Source organism: Trachemys scripta, chromosome 6 (assembly GCF_013100865.1).
Source record: "Trachemys scripta elegans isolate TJP31775 chromosome 6, CAS_Tse_1.0, whole genome shotgun sequence".
Lineage (NCBI taxonomy): Eukaryota > Metazoa > Chordata > Testudines > Emydidae > Trachemys > Trachemys scripta.
Window position 1 is genome coordinate 55,592,490 of NC_048303.1, and position 26,878 is coordinate 55,619,367.

General features: G+C 39.9%; 1 long non-coding RNA gene across 9 annotated transcripts in view; it reads right to left on the minus strand.

Annotated features, from left to right (window-relative positions):
* LOC117878947 overlaps positions 1-26,878 on the minus strand; it is a 66,692-nt gene that overhangs the window by 29,168 nt on the left and 10,646 nt on the right. For 2 of the 9 annotated variants that reach the window (XR_004646144.1, XR_004646136.1), the window contains exons 1-3: positions 7,605-8,205; positions 6,552-6,645; positions 2,789-2,927 (exon numbers count right to left, since the gene is read on the minus strand). This is a non-coding gene — a long non-coding RNA (uncharacterized LOC117878947). Of the gene's footprint in view, positions 1-2,788; positions 2,928-5,510; positions 5,621-6,551; positions 6,646-7,604; positions 8,208-20,118; positions 20,977-26,878 lie in introns of those variants that run through there. The other 7 variants (XR_004646137.1, XR_004646139.1, XR_004646143.1 and 4 more) reach the window with 7 other exon arrangements.

The following is a 26,878-nucleotide window of genomic DNA, read 5'->3' on the forward strand; positions in this document are numbered from 1 at the left end:
AACTTCCTCCTGAGTGGATGCACATGATGCCTCCATCCAATAGGACAAACAGGAGGAAACAGAAAGCTTTCACATCTCCTTCTTTTGCGGGGGGGAGGGGAGGAATGGTTGAAGATGCAGATAGAAAACTAGCACAAACTACAGAGGGCAGGTGGGTGAGAAGTGGTGTCATATTCAGGGGAGAGTCATATTTCTTGGGAGGTAGAATAGAGAGTTTGTGATTTTTATTTCACAGGGGTCAGGAAGAAGAGACCACAGGACAAGAGGCAATTTAAGTTTTAATCTAATCTCAGTCTTATGAATGATACATCACAGCCAGGGACTAACTCCTACATTTATATGATTTAACAGATCTATTCCATTTTTAACTTTTATGGTCCATGTAGACCAAAACCAACCCAAATAAAAACACAATAAAAAACAAAATATTTGAAACTCAGTCCCTCCTTATTTACCAGAGTTCAGGGTTCTCTATTTATCTTGCCATGCTTCAAGTTTGGGCTGAAGTCATTAGCTCTTGCATTTTCTTACCCTCCCTGCTCTACTGATGGTCTTAGTTTTGCTCTCTGATTTGAGACATACAGAGAAAAAGTGGACTAACAAATCTTCAGACAAAGTAGTTACTCTGTTAAGTTAAACTAGTTGTCCAAAAAGCCTGAGGGAAAGGCATGCCTGTCTTTGCAGATCCCCAATGCAGGGGGTCGTTTCACCCTATCTGGGAGGTTTTTTTAGTTCTACACACTAGATATTCATACATTAGTGTCTAAAAGAAGTGGACCAGGAAACAAATTTTTCGTGAGTGTAACTTGCTCCATATCTTATTAGATATCTTGCATTATTAAGGCATCTTTTGTCCTAAAGAGTCCCAAATGTTTTCTAAACTGAAATGCATACTACACACATTTCTTCTTCGACTGTACAGCACCAGGAATACAGTTGGTAAAGACTGTCCTTACCAGGCTTAATTTCCAGAAGTGCCCTCTAATTTTGTGGGCACAGTTTTGCCAGTAATTAATTTGGGGTCGAAATGGTAACAACTATTGCACAGCTACCTACCTGGCTTGCTCACACAGGGAGGTTGGTAGATCTCTACTTGCTACCATCCACCTCAAAATTAATTGTTGGTGCAAAACTAGGTCCATAGAAATAGAGGCCACTTCTAAAAATTTAGGTTAGTTTGGAGAGTCTCTCTCCAGATGCAAACATATTTCATGGAGTAGGCCAATTACTAACTGATGTATATTATACCTTATCTAAAGGGCTCCCAAACAGTGGTCTGAGGACCTTAGAGCGTGGGCTGGTCACATGATGCTGCTCCTCCTCGCTTACAGCCACTCAATTTAATTAAATTAAAATACTGTATATACCTTTGTACATTTATACAATTTTTAAATTGCTTGCATGATAGTGGTAATACAAAAGTATAATACTACATTTTAGCTATCTTTTTAGCTTGCCACAGGGATGATAGGTACACATCACATATTGGGGGAGGAGATGCTTCGTGTGATCTCAAATAGGAGGTATGCTGGTCCATGACACTCTTCATTAAAATGTCATCTCTTCTATCAGAGTTTGAGAAGTCATGTCCTATCTAATGTAACTGTGGGTGGTTTTAATTTCCCATATAAATGTCTAATTTTTTTTTAATCCTACTAATCTCTTCGTCTCAGTTGTATCTAGTGGCAATGAGTTCAAGAGGTTAATTGTGCTGTGAGTGTATATTTCCTGTTATCAGTTTTAAATTTGTTACCTTTCTGTTTCATTAAATGACATCTTAAGCAGGCAAATATGGGAGCCAGACTTGCCTTCTCAATACTATTCACTATCTTGTATACTTCTATCGTTTCCCCTTTGGCTGATCGCCTCTCTAAACTGAGCAGTCCCAATCTTCTCTGGCTCTCCTCATATAGAAGTCTCTGTACCTCTAATCATTTTTGTAAGCCATAGCCACACTGAGAGGCAAAAGAGAAAACAATGCATGCTGGTAGGCTGTAGGAGTTCACAGTGCTGCAACCTCTGCTGCACCTTTAACAGGGTGCAATGTACATCACACACACACACACACACACTCTGCCAGCTCTGCTGTGCTGGGCAGTGAACATTCCCTAAGGTTTGTGAAGCACTCCCAGGCAAAAGTGGTAGGGGGCCATATAAACACATATCCAAAAAATTTTTGCATTCTCCTAGGATTTTAGCATCACTGCTGGTGCTATAGTCCTTTGATCTTCTGTTCTCCTTAAAAAATAATAGGAACTTAGAATTTTCCATACCAAATCAATACATTGGTCCATCAAGTATGCTAAAACAGTTTCAGCAGTGGCTAACACCCAATGCTTCAGAAGATAGTGATTACCAGAGCCATCCCTTGGGCATGGCAAATTGGGGCAACCGCTCTGGGCCCCGCGCTTTGGGGTGGGGGGGGGCATGTGGCTGCCGATGCAATTGGCCAGCACCAGGTGCAGTCAGTCCCGGAAGTGATGGATTCATCACTTCCTCACCAGGCCCTGCACCGCCCTAGGGATGACCTTGGTTTACCATTCCCATGATGCACCTAATGAGTGGCACAGCTCTATATATGATATATATATCATCTATTTAGACTGATCTAATCTTGCAGTATCCTAATTTCTGCTTCAGGATTTGTTTTAGTTTTTTAAATGAGAAGATTGGTATTTTTCCTGTCCTAATTGGAAAGATTAAGAATAAAGCAAGGGTAACAGCAGCTAAGAAATACAGTTTGTCATTATCTTGGAGATATGCTGTCATACAAAAGGTGTATGTTTACCTGTGTGCCTATTGAGATGAGAAACTGCAGGGGGTGGGGGAGAGAGGAGGCTACAGATTGCTTCCCTTTATCCTCTCTAATGACAGTTGTTCTTGAGTTCCATGGAGTAGTCAGTGAACTGGATGGTCTCTGCACAGCTCTGTTTAAAAATCAAAATAAAATCCATTGTTCCATAAGGAAAATATATTTATTGGCTTAATATTAATGTTTTACATATCTGAACCAAGGCTGCCCATCCCTTTTTCTGTGATTTTTATTTTTCCCCCCATGGTGAAACTGAGTTCCTTTGATAGAAATAACTTGAATGGAAAAGATGGGTGGTAGGGGAAAAAATACATTCTTTGCACTTGTAATAACATGTAGCACTTTAATCTTCAAAGCATCTTACGAATATTAAATCACTTCACTCCTCAGAGGGAGGGAAGGAAATATTATTAAATTCTGTGTCTTAGTAAAATGGGCGTAAGCCCCTATCTACATAAGATTAAGCATGTTCCAAAGCAAGGTTAGATGCATTGTGTTTAAATGCATACAGCAGCTGGCATCCTAGCTACACCAAGGCTCTCAAAATTGCTAATACTGGTGTTAGCAATGGAGGGAAATTCTTAGGAAATTTGCACTAGTAGAGATGGAGCCATGAGGACTTGCCAAGGCTTCAGAGTCTGTGTTCGAGCCAGGAATGGATCTTGGGAGCACCTGAATCCCAATTTTCTGCTCAGTCTACAATTCTTCCATGCTAGATATGTAGAAAACATCACTGCATAACTTCAATTTAATAAGCTCTACCCCTTTCTAATGGCGCTGTGCCTATGAATTAGAGCATTACTACTAGGAGTGTTACTTACAGGGTGTACAAGCACATATCTTTATTTTTCCCATAATTAACCACAATCTCAACTATCCTGGAGACTTCAATCTACTAGAATACTTCCTAATTGAGCACATGTGTCACTGATGCAAATTATTCCACAGCAGCAGAGAGGTATGTATTTGTGAAGACCTTGATTGCAACCCTGACATAATGTAAAGATCCAGCAAAGCAAATAAGGGTATGTTCAGAGGGCTCTAACCTGCTAAGGCCCCTTTCTGCTGCTTTGGCATCACAAAAGTCTACACAGGGATAAAAGACCTGCAGCTGGCCCAGATCAGCTGACTCGTGCTTACAAGGCTTGAGCTGCAGGGCTAAAAATCGCTGTGTAGACATTTGGACTCAGGTTGGAGCCCGAGCTCTGGGATCTTTCACCTTTGCAGGATTGAGGCCATATACCTCCCTGAAACAGCCCAACCAGTAGGGGAATCACTGAGTTATGTTAAAGATGGTGTAGCTCCCAGTCTTTCCAGTGAAGGGGATTGGGGGGTATGCTGGAGGTGTGGCTGGAATGCTCCATCAATCCCTGCATAGTACAACAGACCCTTGAGGGTGTTACTCCTGGCATGAATTAAAGCAGCCCTGAGGGATCACAGGAGAACAATGGTAACATTCACCTTTATACCTCCCACACTCACCTCAGTGGGCCTGGGCCAGGTCCAGAGATCAGGGTCAATGAATTTGTTGATTTACTTCTAAGCCAAAAAACAACTCTAAAAGGACATATCAACTTTTGCTACACGAAGCCCTTCCTGCACTTCAATACACACCAGGTCTTACCACCCAGTACAAGAATGACAGTAGGTGGGTCCATTATTTACAATATCTTACGTTGCCTCTGGTGGTTTAGGTGGAACAGAGATATATAACCTCCTAAAATATCTGCAGTAGCCCCAAGATAACAGCCAGTCTTTTTTTCAATCCTTTCAATTATTTGAATATCCCAATTCTTTTTCTGGAAAGCAGTTTGCCATTATAATTTGCAATTATTTCTTTGCACAATAAATTCATAGTTTTTGAGCCTCTGTCTCTAAAAAACAAATCACCCTGAATATGTTGTCTGTGGGAAATGAATGTGTGTGTTTCATCGAGATATATATTTTTTTTAAAATAATTGGGGAGGTGAGGGGAGTGAGAGTGTCTTTAATAAGAGAGCAAAAGAATCAAGACAATTTTTGTAGTAAAATCCTGACTAAGCCATGCTCTCTCTGTAACAAATCCCCTGGCAAGAAGCCTGTCAGTGGACTGTTTCCAAGATCTCAGTCTGAACAGCAGCCAGTGCTCTACAGAAGAACAGGCCCAAGATGTCTTATCACCTTTCACCTCTGACTCCTCACCCTGCTGCCTCATGCTTTGTGAACTTGAAATCTTGTGAGAGAATACTTAGTCATCCTGTTTACAAACAACCTATTTATTTCTCCAGATCAGCTTGGAAGGACATATCCAGGTCACCTGATCCTGTGTTGTCACAGAAACCATGAGCTTCTGACTCTTCCTGTAGTTAAGCCAAAAAGCAGCAACATCTGACTGGTTGGAACTGGTGCTGGATTGCTAAACTGTCATTCTTCACTGAATTCACTTTGGGCTGTAAACCCTGCCTAAGTTTTAACATGCAAGGTCTTACTGGAAGCCATCATTGTTCAGAGATCTTCATTCATTTGCTTTGCATGAAGAAAAGATGAATGTGGATTTTTGTTTACCTCAGCTTCACAAGCTGATTTCTGCAGCTCTGCTCTCCTTTATTCTTACTAAAGTTTAAAATTGTGCCAGCAGCTTCATGCAAATTCTTTCCCTTATTAGTTCAGTTTCCAGGCTGACATTTTTGTCTTTGTTATAATTTTCATTTGAACTAACCATTTACTTGTTGGGTTGCTCATTTGAGTCCTGAGGCTTTGTTGAGACACTAGCCAGGAGCCAATTGCTTGATGTTTCGTTGTTTGTTTGAAAAAAGTAATATAATAATAATTAGAAACAATGAGTCAGTGCTGATGCTCTTCTGGTTCACAATGGACTCTTGAATCCTTTCTTTCATGTTAACAGTAAACAACACTGTCTTGTATTTGCCTATTCTACTGAGTTACATCCAGTAGTGCATTACATGCCATTTCATTGACTTCAGTGGGGTTGAATGGAGTAAAAATGAGGGAAGAACTTTAACTCTACAATATTTATAGCTCCATAAACATTTAAAGATGGTTCTTTAAAATCCTTCCTGCTTCTGATCTAGTGACATAACTTAGGAAATGTTTACATTTAGGTTTGTATGCAGTGTTATAGCTATGTCGGTCCCAGAATATTACAGAGACAAGGTGGGTGAGATAATATCTTTTATTGGACCAACTTCTGTTGGTGAGAGAGACAAGCTTTCATGATACATTGTGTAGCTCAAAAGCTTGTCTCTCTGACCAACAGAAGTTGGTCCAATAAAAGATATTACCTCACCCATCTTGTCTCACATTTAGGTTTGTAATCTGACTTGCTAAAATTATTCCTTTTGTATCTTTCCTCCACACCAGAACTTTGGCATGGCGGAGGGTAGATCACTGAACAGTAGTAAAAATCATAGGTTGCACATAATGTTCAGCTGATTCTGTGCAGAGCTGAACGTGATATGTGAATACAATGTCAAATGCATGAGAAACTCTTTTATTATTCCTGTAGGGACTATAGTGTGTACACCTTGCTAGAGCAGCTTCTTTGTGTTAGAACATCGTGTGCCTGCCATGTATGATAGCCAAAAAGCTGCTGCCTCTGCATCTTCTGCTGATATTGTCAATTCATACCCTGAGATCAAGCCCAGGGCACAGTGTGGCTCTTTGCATGTCAAGATGAAAATAATCAATTCTGATCCCTTTTTAACAAATGTGTTAATAGTAGAAGATTAATAAACATTACCCTTCCCTCTGTGGCACTGAAGTCTTGAAGGGAGAATCCTCCAAAGAAGAAAGGAGTGTGGTAATGTCCTGTACTGCATTACATCCCTGAAATGCTAGGAAAAGGACAGTGGAATTCAAACATAGCAGAAGTTATCCCTCCAGAGACTACATGTCTTGAAGAAACAGTAATTGCTGAAATAAGGCTTATAGAACCAATGTCTGAGAGGCCAACTTACACATTGAATGTAAGTGTGCAATTGGGCATGCATTTTTGCATTTGGCCTTTGGGCCTCCTCTTTTAACAATGGGTATTGCAGTTCATAGCTGCTGCTGAAGGCAGTGGGCCATGTTGAGAGGGGAGTCAATTCCTTGTGACTTGCACTTTCCTCCAGCCCCGTCAACATTTATACTACTTCAACTTACTTCAAATTACTTCCTTAGAACTGCAGGCCCATCCCTGAGCCACCCCAACAGGAGCTGCAGGAAGGAGAGATGCATTCCTCCCCTTGCTCTGGCAGGGAGTAAACTACCTCACCCCTTTTCCGGATGCACCTAAGTGCCCTGTTTGCCCCGCAACTATTCTGGTTGGCAAGTAGGGGGGAAACAGAGTCCAGGCTTCTCCCACACCTCATTCGTGCACCACCGCCCTTGCTCAGGGGTTAGCAGCCCTGCTCTCATTCTGCAGCTGGAGTTGTAGTCTGAGCAGCCTTTATTTGACTAAATAGGGGACAGGGTTAATCTATTCTGTGGCTGAGTAAGAGCTAGGCACACATGGTCCTTTAAGGCTTGATTCTGCAACCTTATTCTTAACCCTTATTATCAATGGGGCTGTTTGTTAGAGTATCAAGTGCAAAATCGGGCCCTCAGACTCACACCCATTTACCAACATGTAACTTACACCACCGCATCACCTATGAATTTGGCCCACAGCATCTGAGTGTAGGAGAGTCTAGGGCCTCTGGTTAAACTCACATTCCAGGGAGACAAGTAGAAAGTCTAGCAACAAGAGCAATTAACAGAAAGGTGTGAGAATGTAAAGATAAAAGCAGAACAGTTCCCAGCTTTACACTACCTTGTGGCTCCTTAAAGAGTCAGTGACTGCAGCTTAAGTTCCTTTATACATCTGCAAGTAAGTGTAAAGGGATCTGACTTTGAATTTGGTCCTTTTTTGTGTGCATAAAATATTGGAAGAAATGCCCTAACATAGTTCACTCCTTTGTAAACAGTATCATTTCCAATATGGTGTATCCTTCCTCTTGTTCAGGGCTGGAGAGGGAAAAAATAGTTGTTGAATCAAAAAAGGTCTGGGATCAGAACTAGAATTGTAATACAAACAAGAAAATTGGAGCAGAACTTGCAGTAAATCTACAGGCTTAGTAGAAAATCTACAGGAGACTAACTTAAATATAGGAGTATTTGTTAATGTTAATGAGATAATTATTCCAACAGAAAGGGACACATGCAGATGTGGGGGGTTTATACAGGGGCTACACTTTCCAATGTGCCACCAACCCTCACAAATTAAAATGTGTCCCTTCATTTGTTGTTAGAAACTTCCGTACAAGTATACTACGTCTTTAGAATCCAAACAGAGGCAGGAGGGAAAAAAGTCTCTCATCCTTCTCCACTGCCTATCCCCATTAGAAATCCTCTCCATTCCTGGTCCTTTCTTTTCTCAAACAAGATCCCTCCCATATCCCTACCCATTCTCTGACTCCCAAAACCACTTGAGGATTATCCAGTACCCTGAGTGTTGAGACTGAGATTTATTTTGAAGAAAATCCCATTTTAAATCTGCTAAATGCTTGGTAGGATGCACAGGTTCAAAATCTTCAAAAATAATGTGCTAAAATTTTGCAGAAGGAATCCAGTTAATGGATATGCCATGGTACTACCCTGTACTTCTTCCCATGTGGGACAAAATAAATCAGCATCTCATCTTAATCATATGCAGGGTTTTCCCATTAGATCCCAGAATCTCCTACTGTAGATATACAAAATGTTCTGGATATCAACAAAGAGCTTGAAGTAATATTTATACTCAAGGCTAGAATGATTGCCAGGAAAATAATTGTTTAAGAACTGGAAATCAGAAAACAAAATTAACATTATTGAATGGTATTCAGGCCTCAGTGATTTGGCACACTCAGCAAAGATCACATGTCAGTTAAATGACAAATATGAAAGTTCCAAAAATATATGGTGGTGTTTCTGGAAAATCTCTGACTAAGCTTAATGTAGTTAACTTTCTGCTTTGTATACACTTTGTGGGAATTCCAAGTTATGACACTTGGATTTCTATTGATACTGTATAAGAATTTCTTGGGTTGGGAGGGGTTGTTTTCTTCATTAAAAAATAATTAAAATTATTAAATTTGGAGGAAAGAGAGCTAAACAAATTAAGCTCTCACTTACTAAATAACAGACATAAAATTCATGTTTTTATGAACCATTAGCCTCTTTGATCAAAGTAAAATGCATTTTTATGTTCTTCTGTTCGGACCCCAAGAGTTGTTGTGTCCCATGTCATCTCTTGTTTCTCCGTCTCCCTTTGAAGTCTATGGTGTTTCAGACCCTTGGAATCGTTATGTAGTACAACCTGGAAAATTCTCAGAGCCAAGACAAAATATTCTTGTATCCAAAAAAGTGCTATAAAGAAAGCATATGTCTAAGGCATACCAATGTCAGTGAGTCCTAGGGTGATCTAGATTAGTCTGTGTAGTGCCTTGATGTAGGTTGCTCTAACTTGCAAGCCAAAGTTGTAACATTTTAAGAAACAAAAGTGGCAAGGATAATACACGTAACTTGCTTTCTTGGGATTGTCTTGTACTTTATTCTCTGTCCTGGGCTACATTTGTCTATCATCTAGTTGTAGGTACCTTGCACTCCTTTTCCCCTTCCCATGGCTTGACCATTGGGTTTGGCTGAGCTGTGCTTAGCACAGGGCCTAAACTTTACACCACATTCGTGTCTTCCCCCTCTGCAATCTCAATCTTCCAGATGCCAGTTCGTCCTGGCCCAAATTAGAGTAGCCTAAAGGCTGATCTAACTAGCATGACTAATAACAGCTCTGGGGATTTCCATGGCTTAGGACACCTCTCAGCTACTAGTGCAGAGAATCAGCACAAATGATCTGGCACCACATATCTGGAATGTTACCCACCACTACATGTACAGCACGTTTTAAAACACAGCTATTACTAAATCTGCATTGAGATGGCCTAGTTCCATCACTTTTTCATATCAATTATATAAACTTGACTATGAATATATTGTAAGAGAGATTAAAAATTTAAGGCAAAATTCTCTTGTATCTGCAGTGTAAATCTCTATTTCATATTCTGCATTCATTCCCTATGCAGAATTCTCCAGTGATGTTACTGGTAGCGCTTTGTGTGAAATGAAGACTGGAAAAAAGATTTTTGCTCTTAGATGCTTCTTCTGCACCAGGTACATGATACCAGTTCTATTCTTTTACACCAGTGCAAATCCAAAATAACTCAGCAGAAGCCATGGAGTTGCTCCAGATTTACACAGATGCAAATGGGAGCAGAATTTGGTGTGTTTTCAGATATTTAAGTGAGCAAGTGTTTGACCTGAGTCATTTTGTTTAAATTTAAATTTTGCTGCACAATAGGAAAAGAGGGTGAGACGAATGGGAAATTGTGGAGATACGTGTCCAAGGACTAAATTCCTTGTATATGCCTTCAGAGTACACAAATTAAGTGGTCAAAAGTGGCCAGTATAAATAAGCCAGCCAAAAGACCTTATGCTCTTATTGGCTGCATGCCACAAAGCAAAGAAGTTTGCAATAAGCTAATAGGAAAAGAAATAGTAAACCACTCACACAAGTTACAAATACCGAAGTGTTAAGTTCCTGTTTGCAGAACCAATACGCTAAGGAACAGCACAGCACAACCTAGAGAGACAACACACACAAGTTGCCAGAAGGGGAATGGCCAGGAGCAAAGAATCTTTCAGCAAAAGAATTGCACTGAATGAATCACCAATGAAAACCATAGAAACAGTAAGAGGAACAGCCTAGCAAAGTTCGTGCCATGCTAAAGAGCACTAACCTCTAATGTATGTGCAGGGAACACAGTGGAAGATAGAAAGGCATACACACAGTGTTGGATACCCAGCACATCACAAACATCATTGAAAATCGCTAAGCAGGTGGCTCATTATGGGGTTCAACAGAGTAGTGATGAAATAAATCTCATTGAATCTTATGGAACCATTCTCCTGTACACAAGATGCAATGATGTTGAGCATAGTTGCACTACATTTTGGTAGATTTCTTCCTTATTCCTTCATGTACTACACCTTTTCCTACTTATGAGCACTGAAATGTTAAAATCAATTTTTCCTTTTCTTGTTTAACCAATGTATTTGCTACATCTCACCATACTCCACATTGATTTCCATGGGAGACAAGCTGATGGACCAAATGAAAGTGAATTTTATACTTGAAACCCTTATCTTGACTTTTGATCTGTCCCTCTTCGATTCTGTACAGTCACTTAATCCACTTAATGTTAAAACTCGGAAAGCTTTGATTTTTACCCCCAACTCACTCCTTAAATCTTATTTCTAAGCCCATTACTCCCTTAATTAAAGCAGAGTGTTAAAATTGTTATAAATATCTTCTTTAGGATTGTGCTCTAAATCACAATTTTAAAATGAATAGAATGGTTGATAATCTATACTCATGATGTAATCAAGAATAAAAAATAATCCCATAAAGGCTGTTTAATAAATTTGAAGTATTGTAATCATCATTTTTTAAAACAAGATTCCACAGTTGGATTTTCTGTTAAGTAAATTGACAAAAAACATTTCCTCAAAAAATTCTATTGTGTATGAGAGAGAAAGAGAGGGGGGTTTATTCCTTTCAAATTCTTTGGGCCGACTGAGTCCCAATCTGTACCTTACATGGAGCCAAAATAAGCAAAATGTGGCCCAGTGATTAGATGTTATAGACTTGCTTGTTACAAGTAAAAGGGCGACTGCAGTCCAAGTGCAGAATGTCCATTGAGGTCAGTGTACATGGACTGAAAGTATATAACTCTTAAAATAATTTTAGCAGTCAACTACTTAAAAGCTATGTCATCGTAGCAGATTCTGTTCAGAAAATAGCAGGAAGGAACTACATTGCACACTGTTAAAATGTTAGCAACCACATTTCATTTTTGAAAAGGCAATTTATTTGTCCTGAAATAAAGAGTTGATTATATCTCTTATTACTGTTACAAGAACTTGATATATCACAAAGTGGAAGAGTTACAACATGTACCAACTATCAACCAGGAAAAATGAACCTGATTCATAATTCACTTTGTGAATGTCTAGTTAGTCAATCAAGTGATTTGTAATCATAAAGGCTGCCAGGAATTGAATGAATAATGGACCATACTAAAATCCTTGGATTTTCTAGTATTCTTATTTCATTATGTGACTTTTATTGCCATTTCTGATAGTTGTCTCTCTTTCAGCAGAACAAATTAAGATACGCATATTTACTTGAAGGAATATGTTTGACTGTTTAATGTGCATAATGAATATACAAATGGAGTGACCATTGTATGTAACAACCAAACGCTAGATTTTTCTCCACGGAAGCCAAACCTTTTATGATGTAAAGCTTGGGTAGAAACAATCTTTCTCTCTTTTCCTCTGTTTTTCCTCCTGAAAGCATTTTTGGGGTAATCAATCTTAGCATAGATCATATTGTTACAGTACATTTTCTCGAGTTGTTTTATAACTATAGAAATGACATAATTCACATAGCATAGTATCTGTTTAACAGCAACATCTTCACCCTCTTTCCCTAGCTAAAAATCATATTACACTATAATCTGATAGACAAATAACATGTGACCTCTACATGCAGATTTTTAATAGTAATCAGATAAAAATATAAACAAGGAAACATAAAACCACTCTGAATCTATTTGTTGAGAAGTTATAGTTTGATACATTTGTGTTGTTTTAATGTAAAAATATAGAATTTAAGTTCACTGGGTTTTTCTTCATGGACTTTTCCTATAAGAACAAGATGTTTAAACCAGACGGCTGACATTATGCAGGAAGACCCGGTCTGTGCACTGTTTATTATATATTACTTTGGAAAACAGAAATTTTACCCTGTAGTTTGGTGCCCTGACTCATTTTCATTAGCATTTATTCTTTGATATTCTTATTATAATTTTTTAAGATATCCTGATGTTTGAACTGAACAAAATTGTGATCTCAGAATGATCAGAATACACCCATTGTAAAATATTTTATTATTGGCATCCTTCGAGCATATGGAGTGTATCTGTTCTAGGCTCCTGCTACTTGTTCTTTTGTGAGTGTGTGTATATGCATGTCATTGTATTGCTTAAAATAAACAGAGATTACTTTTAAATAATGATCTTCAACATATCTTTTTACAATTGCACTGGTGATGTTTTAGACAGAGGGATTCTGAGGACTTTACAAGCTCTCTGTCTACAATCCATATGTGGGATTCCAACTCCCCTTTAAAACCAAAGGTTAGTTCTTTATAAAATTTATGCAAGACATGGCAATAACTTCCCCCACCAATGAAATTCAACCAGTCCCATGACTGAAATGTGCACCTGTCAAACACTCACTGACACTACTAACACCAATTGCAGAGTGAAGAATATCTTCAAAAAGTCTGATTCAAAGCACATTGAAGAATGGAAAGCCTCCTATTGATTTCAGTGGGCTTTGGCTCAGATTTAGGAAGGCAGGATATAATTACCTACACTAGAACATAGCCAAGAGACTAGTGTTAGCCCTCCCTACTACTACAAAAATTTCTCTGGTACCTTTTTAATAATCACAAGTGAACAGAGCTGAGGTTTTACATCTCATCTGAAAGTTGTAGGTTTTTTAAGGGACACTGACAGATCACTGTGTTATTTTAAGTTTTGTAAATGTAAACTTTTACTAAACCCATATCCAAAAGAAATTGTTTGAAAACTATCAATGAAAACAGCATTTCTAAACATATATACATCCCACAGCAATGTTTGCAGCCCCAATATGGAAGCAGTATGCTAGTGCATGAGAACTAGACAGTGAAATTTGATTAAAACCTGACAAAGTAAAATTGACTGGTCTGTTGTATATTCATTATCCAAACTGAGAGAAAAGTAGCAGAAACACTGAAAAATTAATTTGATTATTTTAAAAATGTTTATGGTTTAATACTCTAAAGCGTCAAGTATCAGAGGGGTAACTGTGTTAGTCTGGATCTGTAAAAAGCAACAGAGAGTCCTGTGGCACCTTTAAGACTAACAGATGTATTGGAACATAAGCTTTCGTGGGTGAATGCCCACTACGTCGCATGCATCCGACGAAGTGGGCATTCACCCACAAAAGCTTATGCTCCAATACATCTGTTAGTCTTAAAGGTGCCACGGGACTCTCTGTTACTCTAAAGCGCTAAGCCAAATACTGCAGTCTTTACTCATCAGGCAAAACTCCAGTTGACTTCAAAGGAAAGTAACATAGTTAAGGAGATTTGTGTTTTGTTTTTTTTAATATTATTTTTAACTTGACAGTGTCACTAAAAAATGGTAATGAATGTAATGGAAAAAGCATCTAGAACTACTTCACAATTTTATGTCAGCAGCAGCAACTCTGAAATATCATGGTCAGTTGGTTTGTTTTTCAAGTCTTTTTAGTAAGTTAAGCCCCAATTCAGCAAATCACTTAAGCATGTGCTTAAGTCCCAGTGCCATCAATGTGCTTAAGTGCTTTGTTGAATTAGGACCTTTAATGCCTGTGAATAGTTCTATACTGGCAGCCCTAGGGTTTGATGACATGGGACACTCAGAAAAGTTAAGGCAAATCATCTATAGGTGTGAAGACATAAAACAAAGCACATTAATCTCCATATGGATGCTTTCATTCAGACGTAAAGTGGCCTGGAGGATTAAGTTACAGAGAACTGATACCATTTTACTCCTGAGGTAAGAGCATCCATGCAGTTTAACAAGCTCTAAATATAAGCACATTGATTTAAGGTAAATCAACTAAAGGTATTAACTTTCCAGTGTGTCACCATGTAGACAAGCCCTTGGAGACAGAGGTCTATTTAACCACAGAGGGTCAAAACCTGATCACTTTGCTCATGCAAATAGTCCCATTGAAGTCCAGCTAAGAACTAAACTGATCCCATGAGCTGATTACACCAAGGCCACCAAATTGCCATCAGTTGGTTTCATTCTCTACAATCTGAGCCAGGTCTGAAGTAGTGTTTAAAGGCATTATACCCCATTACCAATCCCCTGAGTCCTGCAGGGCCTTCAGAACATGTTCCATTAATGTTAGCAATTTTCTCAATACCCTGAAATGTAGTAAAACTAAGATGCTGCTTGGAGCCAAACCTATATTCCTTTAACTCTGTTTAACATAGCGTAAAGTTAGAGAAATGATTGGTATAACTAATTTTGATAGCTACGTAAGGCTTTAAAACTACACCTTTGTAGCATCCCTCTATTTTAATAGTGTCTGTGACTATACATAATGAAGCACAAGCATAGTAAGCCATGTACTTTTTAATGTTTTGCACTCAGACAAAATGCAGTAGTAACAAAGATGGCTGTTTTCATAAAAAAAAATAAACTAGCAGGTTTCTGTTGATTCATCTTTGTCACGTATGTATGTGACCCTTGTAGATGAGTAGAAAATTGTCATTTATTCAACATATTTTTAACTAAATTTATAGATTTAATTCTGCTATACTTTCAATGTTTTAGCAAACTAAAGCACATTGATATAATACCACATATAACAGGGAGGTGAATTTTACTACCAGTAGCAGAGGTCACTGGGTAGGCAAGAGACCAAACTTCCTTTCTAAATGCTGTTCAAAAGTGTTTGAGTGTTAACCACTTCAATGCCATTTCATGCATTAACTGTACTCAGTTAAACTTCTAGCTGAATAAAAAAGTCCTGAACAAGTTTTGGGGGCATGGGGGCTTAGAGATTCACAACACACTAATCATTCTTTGTTTCAATTAAAAATGAAATTAGAGTGCTTAAATGGAAAAACTAATTTTCCATAGAACTAATGCTGTACACCACTCTCCCAGCAAGTCAAGCTGTGGGCAGGCCTTGGCCAGCCAGCTTCTCCTCACTATAGCCCTGGTAGTTTTGGCTCACTCCTTGGTGGTGGACTGGTAGCAGTGTGACTGGGGTACCAGGAAAGCCAGGCTTGTTTCCCCAAGTTCTTCAACTGCACCAAGCAGGATCTCCAACCCTCACTGCCTAGTGTCTGGCTATTCACATGGGAGTACACACACACACACACACACACACACTGTCACTCTCCTGAGGAAAGAAGAGAAGAACTTCATAGTGATGCTGGAGCTGCTGCAGATCCACATCAGATGTTCAAAATAATTACTTTAGCCCTTCACTCTGGTGGAAGCTCATTAATACTAGATAATAACTTAAGAACAGCCATACTGGGTCAGACCAAAGGTCCATCTAGCCCAGTATCCTGTCGTCCGACAGTGACCAATGCCAGGTGCCCAGGAGGGGATGAAAAGAACAGGTAATCATCAAATGATCCATCCCCTGTCGCCCATTCCCAGCTTCTGGCAAACTAGGCTAGGGACACAATCCCTGCCATCCTGGCACCTATAGTCTACAAAGTGCTCAAGCCAGCTTTAGCAAGACTTTATTCTCTGCCATCCCTATCTGAAAAAAACTAACTTTGCTTCTCCCATCCCATATAATATTTTGCCCATACCTGTTGAATAGAGATGGCTTAAAAAATGGAACTTTCGCCCCTGTGGAAATTGTGATATTTTAATATTTGATTTTATCCCAAATTGAGAAGAAAAGGTCATCTTGGATATTTTTGTGAAACAAAATATTATGAAATACTTTATTTGAATAAGGTCAAAATAATTTCATTTTTACTTTACTATTTTATTTAGTTTCAACTTTTATTGTAATCAGTAGCATAAATTAAATGTTTAGCCATAGAATCATAGAAACATAAGTTTAGAAGGGACTGCAAGGGTCATCTAGTCTAACCCCCTGCCAAGATGCAGAATTTGTTGGGTCTAAATGATACATGATTGAAACAAAATGTTTTGATGATTTCCCATCAAATTTTGAACCCAATGGATACATTCCTGTGAAACAGTCCAATTTTGTTGAATCAGCATTTTCTGAAAGAAAATATGCTCGGCTCTCCTGTTGGCTCTTTGTGGTTTCCCAGTAGAGGCATCTTTTTCATCTCATGGGAAGGTGCTCTGCCATGTCACATAACACCACTTACACTGCAGGTTCACCATAAAGCCCCCTGGCAAGAGATTCAAGTGTTACTGGAGTCCAGAAGGAATATCCTGCTAGGATTTTATCTCCTCATTTAACTTTACAGTGCATCTTTTGCCCTCAGTGAATATTTATCTTCCCTTAGAGACCCTTGCCTGACTGTTTGTGATGCCAGTTGTGCATTGTTTTGGAACTTACTTACTGATTTGTTCCTAAGAAGATAGTACTTGCTCTCAAAGCATGAGCTAAGAGAACAGTTGGATCAAGTAACCAGCTCCCTTAGAGCACTTCAAAAAGGCACAAGGTGAGGCTTCACCATTTACACTGGAAGGAGGTTGTGCCTGTGGGCCTAGCACACCAGGCTGAGCCATTGCAGGGTCTAAACTTTCAAACTCTGGGTGAGTCTTGTGAGCTGTGCTGGCCATAGCAATGTTTCCTACAACTGTGCAGGTTTCAAGTGCATGCTGCTCACTAGTCTGTGTCTGTGCTGCCCAGGGTACAGTTGCTCAGTTTGGTTCAGCTGGTTATTATTCAGAGCTTTAGCCAGTTTGACTGCACATCACACATGTCTTTATTTGTGGCCTAGTACCCAGCAGTGCTTTAAGTTACTAATGTTCTTTCACAGGTAAACAACATTTTAATTCATTTATATAAATAAAAATAGTTATATCTTTAAAAAAATAGAAGCTTTCCATCCAGCACTGATTCTGCTCTTACATTGATATAAATCAGGAATGACTTCACTGATGAATTACAGTTGCATGAAACTGTTGAGAGACAGAATCAGACCCAATGTTTTTATCTTCTGCAATGAACCAAATAAGCAGTCTGTATTTTAATTACATACTTTTTCACTCCTTTAAAAGTAAAGATTTTAACAAACTAGCTTCAAAAAATGTAATTTTTACACCAGATTCTTCTAGGGAGGCTTATTCAGGTGACACATAAATCTTCCACAAATCATCTATATGGGAACAGATGTGTTAATAATGTAGAGCTACTGAAAAACCTAGGCAGATTCAAAACACCATGTGGGTAGAGTCTAAGCTTTTACTATGTGTAAATCCAGCATTGGCATAGGAAAACTCTCCATTTTGCCCAAAGACAGACTGATCCCAAGCTCACAGCTGGAACTTGTGTGTGTGGTCTCACTCAGTAGACCATTAGAATACTGCGCTAAGGTTTAATCGAATCTGTACTTTAAATGAAGTAAATGACACTCCGGTAAACAATAACATATATTTAGGAAAGTAGACCTCAGTACCCTTTTTTTGACTAGCACATTATGTTATGGGGCATGCCTTTTCACACAAATTTTTACAAGCCATAGTGACATAATATATAGTTAGTATATGTCTGGTCATACAGTTGTCCCTTCAATAGACATAAAGCCCATGTCCAGAAGTATGCAAAAGGTTAATGTTTGCTAATCTATCAGCTCTGTTTCTCACTAGTCCTGTAGAGATGAAAGGATATAGCTTTCTTTTAAGTTTGGATGCTATTGGAATTCATCTTACTGTTTTATTGTAAATGGTGGGGAAGCAAGGGGCAGGGGGAATTAGATTTATTCTTCTGACTCAATTTTACCAAACCAAGAATAAACTTTGTACTAAGAATAAAAGGTGCTTGGTGAATAGCAAATGATCAGAAGGGGTATGTAAGAGTCTAAGGCAAAGGGGGCTATATATATATGACTTTCCCCACTACACATTGCTCCTGATTCTCAGATAATAACATTTTGAAAGTAATATTCTTGCTTGATAAGAGTTTGTTGCTAAACAGAAACAAGCAAAAAGCCCTGTTTTGAGTGGAGATTGTCAGGGAGCTGTTACATGTCTAACCATTTTGTGCCTTGACCTTCTAAGTTCCTTCACAGTGAAAACCATCAGAAACTTGATAGCTAGGCAGTGCCAGGCTCCTTACATTAAAAAAAAAAGTGGGGGAGAGGGGACATTCCTTTGGATGGAGAGCCCCCGAGTTATTCTCAGAATACTAGCAGTTCCCAGGCTGCTGTAGTTAGAAGCTGTTGTGCCTTCTACACACTTTAGGCAAATTAATTACATAGCAATATGTCTAATTTTTCAAAAGTTACCTCGGATCAAGGAGTGGTAAAGGAGAGAAGTTAGAAATGGCCATTGCATGCCCTGGAGGATCTCAGTATGCAAATCAAAACAAAAAATATGCTACTCAGGCATGAAAAGGGACATTTTCTAGAGTCAAATTGAGGAAATCAGGCTGTGTCTTCATCCCAGGGCTTTTACTTTAACATGACCCATGGAAACATAATAAGTACCATGTAAAATAAGAAGTTAGAAGCTAGCACCTTAAAAAAACCCTGCAAGGGTAAAAAAATTGGTGGTGTAATTCTGGTATCTCCTAGGTCTTCCATGCGACTCAGATATGGGGCATTCGGCACCAGATAGTTGCAGTATACTTTAAGGTAGCTATTAAGAAGCTATCACTAGGATGCAGAACTGGAAAAAAAAAGTCTCTGTGCACCCAGTGAGGTCTAAAGTTGCTATTACGGCATAGTATAGCTTTACACAATCCCAGGATTAGCACATTAGCACATGACAATATTAGTTTTTACTACACGACTAATTCCTATAAAGTATAACTTGAGAACACTAAATCAATACAATTTTCAGCCCCGCATTGTGCAAACAAATAGAGTTGCCCAGCCAGCCGATGTTTGCAGATGATAAAAGCACCGCTAAAACGATAAGTGCTGTAGAGGAACTAACCCCGCTGCTGGTTCTGGAGCACAATGCTCCATACTACCGCGATCATAGGGCTCCTAATTCTCCTTCCTTGTAATGGGCATTTAAGAGGGTGTCTATCTGACTCTTCATTACTTCTGTGCCCTATCTAAATGTTTCAAGGCCTTTTTTCAATCAAATTGTCCTCGTAATACTTATAGACAAATTGATCTGAAATAGTTAACTCCCTCCGCCCCCACATCAGACCAGTGACTCTGCGGCCTGACATAAACCACATTTCTATGCAATATCCCAGACAGAGAGACAGATCGATAATAGATTAGCTATACAACGACCCTTCATATACAAAAGAATGAGCTCTTGGTTATACTTATATAAAACCTAAGCCTATTGCTAAACATGAATAAAATACTCATTGCCGACTTTCAAATGTCTGCTGATCATTTACATGCCAGCGCTTACTGAAGCTGTTGTTAAAATTAAATAGCTTTTAAGTTATATATATATATATATATATATTCACAAGAAAAGCTTTTAATTTAAACACAAACTTACTTTCACAGCACCACAAAGTGGGGGGTGGAGAGCTTCTTTATGGCTTTCGTGGGATTTCAGGATTTTGTGTTTCTATTTTTACAGGAATGGGCTGATTTGTCTTAGGCTATTACTGTCTATTACTGCTGGAAGTCTCGGGGAAAGGTGGGAAGCGGCGAATTCTGGCTATCTGCCTAAAGAGAAATCAATGAAACAAATTAATCCTTCGCAGGCTGCAATGACACAGTAATCCATCATTCAGAGCTGCTTTTATACACCAAATCAGAGAGCAGAGGAAAGAGCCCTGGGGGACATCACAGACAACAACTTACACCAACACTGGGAAAATACTAAGGAATCAGTTTATTTAAAGAGGATAGATTTCAGTTGATTGCCTATTTCATCCTATAAAGATTTTTCTTCCATCCTGTTGTGAACCCTGAATGGCTATATCTTCTGAACACTCAGCTCTCTGGAGGTTGGCTTCCATCAACTGACTGTGAATAGGGTTTGAATAATTAGTACTTTAACCACGATGGGCAGGTAGCTGAAAAAGTTACATATTCAGTTCGGTTTCCAGACGTTTGCAGCTCCAGTCTGCTCCCCCTGTAATCGGTACCTCACGGAGATCAGGGAATGCAGATCAGGCCCCTACTGCATTTGCTGTTTTCAGCAGGAATGTGCCCAGACTACGCGGGATCCACCTTGCGAACTCAATTTGGCTGCTGACGGATTTAAGATCTGACTCTTAAAAGGGGATCTCGTCTTTTCTCTCCCCGCAGCTGCAATCCCCATCCACTTCAGCGGGAGTTGCACCCGTATCTCCGAGGGAAGCGTGGGCTCCTTTGTGGCTTGTTATCCCGTGTGTATTGCTTAACAAGCAAGAAGGGATTTGCACTGCTAAGGGAGATGGGAGGTCTGAAATTTAGGGGAAACTGCAGCCTGCTGCGCGCAGGGCCCCATACTGACAGGTGCTGAGAACAAGCAGCTCTGACTGAGGGCGTTTTCAGAGCCCAATAGGGTAGGACCCTCCACTGACCAGCGAATTTTACAAGAGTCTAAGCCAGTGTCGTGTATTGAGAGCCACAGCTGTCTTAGTATTACACATGTAAAGCAACATGTTTGGTGGAATGTAAACCGAAGTAGCAGACTGGGGCGGGGCAAATGAGAGCACATAGATTTGAACCAAATCATGAATGAAATACAGTAACTTTAAAAAAAAGTTTCCAAGAGAGCGAGTGGGGTCAAATAAGGCTGCGATAGTCATAGGTGGGCGAAAGAAACTGCTTGGAATCTAAAGTGCATGGATATTTGCACGACCATATTAGATTGTCCAGATCTAATCCTGTCTGGTGCTGCAGATGATAAATTCTCAGCAATACGACTCAGTGAAGGTGTGGTTTAAGGGCATGCATTCGGATGCGTCGGATATTAAATTGCATCGATATACCTTACTTTCCAGCAGATGCTGTTAACCTAAATCCTTTATTTCTGTAATGAAGAAGTAGCCCATTTCAATTTTATGAGCGACAAATGTAGCGATCTCTAACTTTCCTTGTCTGCTGGAAGTTTCAAGGCAAACTATGTGACTTATTGTTCAAACAAAGCAAAGGAAGTCTTCCTTAGCTCATAGTGCTTAGCCTCCAGAAATAGCTGGTATACAAAGGGGGATGTAATTTATAGACTCCTTAAAGAAGCGAGAGTTCAGAGTAAGGAATCCATGTACCCGAGACAGCAATGCGTGACCACATTAGAGCTGTCAGTGGATCCCTCTGTTATAAGGACTCCCACAATATCTGATCTCGCCTGTCAAAGTCAGTACAAAATACAACTAGTATATACCTTCTGGAGCCCACGCTGTTGATGGGAAGGAGGGCTAGTTAATGGTAAGAGCAGAGAAGTAGGTGGCTGAGACCTGTTTTACTCCCAATTCACTGTGTGAGACCTGGAGCAAGTCACTTAACCTCTGGATGCTTTAGCGTCTTCATCTACAAAATGTGGATAATACAATTACCTAACAAGAGTGTAGTGAGGCTTAATTAACGTAGTGTTAACGACCTTCCCAGACCTGAAGAAGAGCTCTGCGTGATTCCAAAGCTTGTCCCTCTCATCAACAGAAGTTGGTCCCCTAAAAGATATGACCTCACCCTCTCTGTTAACGACGTTGACAGCCTTGAGTAAAAAGCGACCTGTCATTGTTTGTATTCTCTTGCTATGTTCTTTTGTAGTTATCGCTGTTATTATTTAACAACACTCTGGTTTCTCTATATGGTCCCTACAGTGCGCAACCCAGTCCAGTGTTTTCTCTCCCAGTCCTGCATGGCATCGTTCCTAACGAGTACTGAAGCAAGGGGGAAACCACCATTACTTTGTAAGTGGAGCGATTCTGTAAAATGTTAAAAATCTATGCAAAAGGGCTTTAAAAATCCCAGTTGAGGAACCGCAGTGGTATTACTAAGCCAGGGGGAAGGCTGCCTGTGCAGTTGGAACATAAACACTGAGCTGCTATTAGGAGCTTTATTTTCAAGGGCTAAGGAGTAATTTTAGTAGTCCGGTTGGGTGTGAATTTCACCACCCTGGACACTTGGGATGCATGTTTTAGTCTAGCTTTCCCTTACTGCGAAGAGATGGATAATATAAGGACCTGGTGCTGCTGCTGGGGTCAGGAGAAGTATGCTAATTGGTGAGCCTAATTGCTTCAAGCAGTCATGCCTCTAAACATGGAGAGCGCAGTTGATGGACTCAGTCTGTTCCTAATAAAATGAAGAAGCACTGAATTAAATTCCCAAGAAAGGCACTATAAAAGTTTCCACAGTGTAACTAAATGACTTCACCTATACTATTACCCCTCAGATGACATCTTGAAAGAAAGCAGACTCAATTCAGCCTCCATATTCATAAATTGGCTGTTCTTAGGCCAATAAATCTGGATTGATTTAAAAAGGCTTTTTCATCCTTCCAATCAAATGAAGTCATTGTTAATTAGATGTTTTCTGTTAACAATGTCACTCTTCCTTGCATTACCTGCTCACACATTTAGTGGCCTTGCTACAACATCTGGATCAGCAGTTTAGCGTTATCAGTGTGGAGGGAAAAAAGAGAAAAGGCAAAACAGTTTGGCTGTAGGGTGGTTTTCCTTTGGTGAATCCCTGTCTCAAGGAAAATACTCTTCGCTGTACGACTGACGAGATAAATAACATCTCTGTATTTTGGGAAGATGATAAATGTCTCTGAAGGGTTTCACTGGAACCTACTTCTATGAATTTAAAGCAATTTTAGAAAATGGTTAGCTGCATTTCCCAAAGAAAATGATTTAGAGGCTACAGAGGCTAATCTTGAATAGGTTGCATTGTGTAAATATAAACAGCGAAGTGCCACCAAAAATAGTCGGTGTGGTTCACAACACATCTAAACAATGCTCACTCATTTATCCAATTAAGACACCTGCTGATAAATATAGATGGGGGAAGAGAGGAATGTACATTAGAAAAGAAGCCCAATGCTTCTAGTTTTAACGCGAGCTGCTTTAAAAACAAACTCTAGATTCACCATTTTTTCCAATAATGTACTAAAAGACAAGTGTTTGCACTTGATAAATACTGTAAGCAATTTAAAAGGAAATCCCATTTAGTTTAGAGGTTTTACAAACCATATATATTTTCTTGGTCTGCTTGTCTGCTGTCGGAAATCATGTTGCTATTACTTCTCTGTGTTTCTCAATTAATATCCAAACATGACTTGTTACTACTTACAGGTCCCAGATCTCAACCTTTAACAGTCCATATATTGAACCAAACACGCAAATAAGTAAAACACAGGATACAAGCTACATCCTTCAAGACACGATCTTACAGGAAGCTGTTCTAATAACGATTATGAAATGTGTGCAATGCTTAAATAACTCTGCAGTGTATCGCGTGTACCCTAAAGCTGAACTACGCAATATAGAGTTCAGCCACCTTTTTCTTTTTTTTCTTTTCTTTTTTTTTTCCAGTCTGGATATAAAAGAAAGTAGCGTCCTGTTTAATTAGATACAGCAGGTGTTTTGCTTTGCACCTCCACTGGTGACCTCTTCAGACTTTCCCCACAATCCTATAAACCCATCTTCATCCCACTTAGGCTGCTTCAGTCATGTGCTTCATGAGTCTTTCTCTCAGAATTGACTCCAAATAAAGGGGTCACAAATGTAAAACTGTCCCCCAAGACATATGGGTAAGAATTGTCAAGGAGACTTTGGTCCACTTTCCATGCCTAGTACGCTATTCACTCGTAATGAGCCCCTGTGTTGTCATACGTCATCATGACACTGATCCATGACACAGTGTAATACTATTCAGCGATGCTACCGCATAGCAAGCTGCCTTCACCCAGCACCTTTGTAACTCATTGCAAATGAACACCCTGGCTTTCTTTCAAAGGGACTGTTAAATAGCTTAAATTAAAAACAATCATCACAGGCATTTTGTATCTCGTCACAAGCTTTGCCTGCTTCATGTTTTATGTATTTGTTCAGTTTCCCTCATTTTGTACATGCTTCCACGTCTAAATAATTATTCCTAGCCTATATCTACTTCTAGCTTGAAAACATGCTTTATTGGTTTCTCTTCGTTTTTTTCCAGGCTGGTTTACAAAGTACAGCACAATTGTATGTTATATGATGTAAAACGTTCCTGAAATCAATATAACAAAGAGCTCTACCTCCTATATACAACATTTTGACTCCTTCTACACATATTTAGTTATAGATTTGTTCCTTCACGCATTGTATATTATGTATGTATGAGTGTAATGCACACAAAAGAGAGGAGGTTTTTCTTAATGTGCTGCTTAATTCCCAAGTTGAGCTACTGCCATATCTAAGCATATTGTCATATTTACACACATGTAGTAGTATAATATCGCACACACATATATGAAAATTATGCCTTCAGCTATACCCTCCGGACACACACGTACACCCATCGCATTACACACAAAGTATAGACACACTGTCATTCGCCCACACACAATATAGATACCTCATTTGTACAAATACAGCTAGATCTCTGGGGGAGGGAGACATGGCTAGGGTACAGACTGCTAGGATTTTAAATGTGAAGTTGCATTCTGCTTTTATAAAAGCTGGGGGTGGTGGGAAGCGGTGGCCTCTGCACAGGTCCAGTGGAAACTGACAATGGGCAATGGCTTGCAAAAGGCTTTATATGTCCTGTACAAAGCTTGATGCAAAACATGATGGCCCTGAAGGGGATATATTTACAAGATAAAATACCAAATTCTTTGCCTCGAATTGCTAAAATTTCACCTGTCACATAAGAGCTAGGCCGAAGTCCGGTCCGAATTTGTATTTATTGATTATGGGTAGCAGGGAAGGGAACACATCGGAATGGATAACAAGGTAGACAGAGCCTCTCCGCAGCCTGCGTCCATTGCAATCCATGGTAAAACTCCCCTTGACTTCAAGGGGCAGGATCAGGGCCAAAGGGTGCATACGCGAAGGGAAAGAAAAGTGTTGGAGCTTTGGGAAGTGAATTCTGCCCCACGCTGGAGCAGAGCAGGATGCTGCGACTCAGCCTTTGCCCCGCCTATGGGCAGCAGTAACAACCCTCCTTACCCCTCATCGCCCCTTTGCCACCTCCTGTCTTGCCCTGACCCGCCAGCCCCCACAGCATCCCCAGTGCGGGGACCGCGTCGCTTGCGCTGAGAGCGCAGCGCGCGCAGCTGAGCCAGCGGCTCCACAGCTCAAGGCCGGTGTGGGCCCTAAACTGGGCGCAGACCTTTGCGCTGGCTTCTGCACCTGGCTCATTTCATTTCAGCCCAGAGAGCGGATGTTCCTGATTCACACGAACATGTGGCTTCTGGAACCAGATGCTGGGAAGTGCTGAGCACCTGGCTGGGGTGCCCAATATACCTCAGGGGGCGCTCAGCACCTTGCAGGATTGGCCCCTAAAGCTAAGTAACCGCCAAGCTATTGATACGGTGGCGCCTCTGGTCCAGCAAAGGTTAACGACTTTCTTGCAGCTGCTTCTCCCTAGTTAAGGGTTCTGGGCGCGAGGCAGACAATAGCAGCAGCTGCAACACCTGCGATCTATCACTGCAATAAAATATGTACAGTAATGTGGAGTAATTGCTCTTTCCGCTTCCAGAGGGAGCTCAAGGCTGAAAAATCAAGGTTAGAATCTTCCAAACTGTAAAAAATTCCCACAGTACATATGCAAAGCATGTAGACACACACAGACAGACAGCCGCAGACAGACAGAGCGATTTGTCTCCGAAGGGGTGATAAGATTAGTTTTACATTTTTAACAAGAGAGCTTCTTTCAACGTACATTAAGTTGAGAGGGGACAGTACAACTTTTTCCTGGGTGGGTTCCCAGGTATAGATACCAGACCATAATAAAAAAGAGACAGGTGAAAAATTAGAGGGGGGGTTAAAATGCTTGAACTGACGTAATGTCCTCTTAGTAAAATGGAAATTATATTATTATAGCCCAAAGGATTGTTTAGTAAATATATAATTTCTGGATGTAGCTGTCTATGCATTTATGTAAACACACGCATGCGTACACAAACACACTTCATATATACGTGTATATATACAGACGAACACAGATGTAAAGTGTTTACACGCACACACACTTTATATATCAGGGGGGTAGCCGTGTTAGTCTGAATCTGTAAAAAGCAACAGAGGGTCCTGTGGCACCTTTAAGACTAACAGAAGTATTGGGAGCATAAGCTTTCGTGGGTAAGAACCTCACTTCTTGCATCTGAAGAAGTGAGG